We start from the raw sequence: 2763 nt of genomic DNA on the forward strand, positions 1-2763 counted from the left end.
GTTTTGGTTTTCAAGTTTAGGTTAGGTTTTGGTTAGGGAGTTGAGATTACGATTAGGTGTAGGTTTAGGTTTAGAGATATGAGAATACATTTAGGTTTTAGGTTTATGTTTAAGTTATAGGTTATAGGTTATGGTTTAGGTTTAGGTTAAGGTATAGGGTTAGGGTTCGAGATCGGGTTTAGGTTTGGGTTTTCGAATTTAAGTTTAGGTTTAGGTTTAGGTTAGGGAGTTAAGATTAGGATTAGGTGTAGGTTTAGGTTTAAGGAATTGAGAATACGTTAAGGTTTAGGTTTAGGTTAGGGAGTTTATATTAGGATTAGGTTTAGGTTTAGGTTTAGGTTAGGGAGTTGAGATTAGGATTAGGTGTAGGTTTAGGTTTAGAGATTTGAGAGTACAATTAGGTTTTAGGTTTAGGTTTAGGTTATAGGTTATAGGTTTAGGTTTAGTTTTAGGTTTAGGTTAAGGTTTAGGTTTAGGTTATAAGCTATAAGTTTAGGGAAATGTAAATAGGTTAAGGTTTAGGTTTAAGAAATTGGGTTTGGGATTTGAGAATAGGTTTAGGTTATAGGTTTAGGAAATCGGGTTCGGGTTCGAGATAAGGTTTAGGTTTTGGTTTTCAAGTTTAGGTTTAGGTTTAGGTTAGGGAGTTGAGATTATGATTAGGAGTAGGTTTACGTTTAGGGATTTGTGTGAGACTTGACCCGAGTTCACATGTTTGTAGGTTTAGGTTTAGGTTAAGGTATAGGTTTAGGTTTCGGTTTAGGTTATAAGATATAGGTTTAGGGAATTGAGAATAGGTTAAGGTTTAGGTTTAGGAAATCGGGTTCATGTTCGGGATCGGGTTTAGGTTTTGGTTTTCAAGTTTAGGTTTATGTTTAGGTTAGGGAGTTGAGATTAGGATTAGGTGTAGGTTTAGGTTTAGAGATTTGAGAATACATTTAGGTTTTAGGTTTAGGTTTAGGTTATAGGTTACGGGTTTAGGTTTAGGTTTAGGTTAAGGTTTAGGTTTAGGCTTCGGTTTAAGTTATAAGATATAGGTTTAGGGAATTGAGAATAGGTTCGTTCGGGATCGGGTTTAGGTTTTGGTTTTCAAGTTTAGGTTTAGGTTTAGGTAGGGAATTGAGATTAGGATTATGTGTAGGTTTAGGTTTAGGGATTTGAGAATACATTGGGTTTTAGGTTTATGTTTAGGTTATAGGTTATAGGTTTAGGTTTAGGTTTAGGTTAAGGTATAGGTTTAGGTTATAAGCAATAGGTTTAGGGAATTGCGAATAGGTTGAGATTTAGGTTTAGGAAATCGGGTTCGGTTTCGGGATTGGGTTTAGGTTTTGGTTTTCGAGTTTAAGTTTAGGTTTAGGTTAGGGAGTTGAGATTAGGATAAGGTGTAGGTTTAGGTTAAGGGATTTGAGAATACATTTTGGTTTTGGTTTAGGTTAAGGTTATAGGTTTATGTTTAGGTTTAGGTTATGGTTTAGGCTTAGGTTTAGGTTTAAGTTTATGTTATAAGCTATATGTTTTGGGAATTGAGAATAGGTTAAGGTTTATGTTTAGGAAATCGGCTTCGGGTTTGGGATCGGGTTTAGTTTTGGGTGTCAAGTTTAGGTTGACGTTTAGGTTAGGGAGTTGAGATTAGGATTTGGTGTAGGTTTAGGTTTAGGGATTTGAGAATACATTTAGGTTTTAGGTTTAGGTTTAGGTTATAGGTTACAGGTTTAGGTTTAGGTTTAGGTTAAGGTTTAGGTTTAGGCTTAGGTTTAGGTTATAAGCTATAGGTTTAGGGAATTGAGAATAGGTTAAGGTTTAGGTTTAGGAAATCGGGTTCGGGTTCGGGATCGGGTTTAGGTTTTGGTTTTCAAGTTTAGGTTTAGGTTTAGGTTAGGGAGTTGAGATTAGGATTAGGTGTAGGTTTAGGTTTAGGGATTTGAGTATATATTTAGGTTTTAGGTTTAGGTTTATGTTACAGTTTATAGGTTTTAGTTTAGGTTTAGGTTTAGGTTAAGGCTTCAGTTTAGTTTATAAGCTATAGGTTTAGGGAATTGACAATAGGTTAAGGTTTAGGTTTTGGAAATCGGATTCGGGTTCGAGATCGGGTTTAGGTTTTGGTTTTCGAGTTTTGGTTTAGGTTTAGGTTAGGGAGTTGAGATTAGGATTAGGTGTAGGTTTAGGTTTAGGGATTTGAGAATACAATTAGGTTTTAGGTTTAGGTTTAGGTTATAGGTTTCGGTTTAGGTTTAGGTTATGGTATAGGTTTAGGTTTTGATTTATTATAAGTAATTGGTTTAGGGAATTGAGAATAGGTTAAGGCTTAGGTTTAGGAAATCGGGTTCGGTTTCGGAATCGTGTTTAGGTTTTGGTTTTCAAGTTTATATTTAGGTTTAGGTTAGGGAGTTGAGATTAGGATTAGGTGTAGGTTTAGGTTTGGGGATTTGAGAATACATTTAGGTTTTAGGTTTAGGTTATAGGTTTAGGTTTAGGTTTAGGTTTAGGTATTGGTTTAGGTTTCGGTTTAGGTTATATGTTATATAGGTTTAGGTTTTGGTTTAGATTTAGGTTATATGTTATATAGGTTTAGGTTTAGGTTTAGGTTATAAGCTATAGGTTTAGGGAATTGAGAATAGGTTAAAGTTTAGGTTTAGGAAATCGGGTTCGGGTTCGAGATCGGGTTTAGGTTTGGGTTTTCAAGTTTAAGTTTAGGTTTAGGTTAGGGAGTTGAGATTAGGAATTGGTGTAGGTTTAGGCTTAGGGAATTGAGAATACATTAAG

This window comes from Magnolia sinica, chromosome 8 (assembly GCF_029962835.1).
Source record: "Magnolia sinica isolate HGM2019 chromosome 8, MsV1, whole genome shotgun sequence".
Lineage (NCBI taxonomy): Eukaryota > Viridiplantae > Streptophyta > Magnoliopsida > Magnoliales > Magnoliaceae > Magnolia > Magnolia sinica.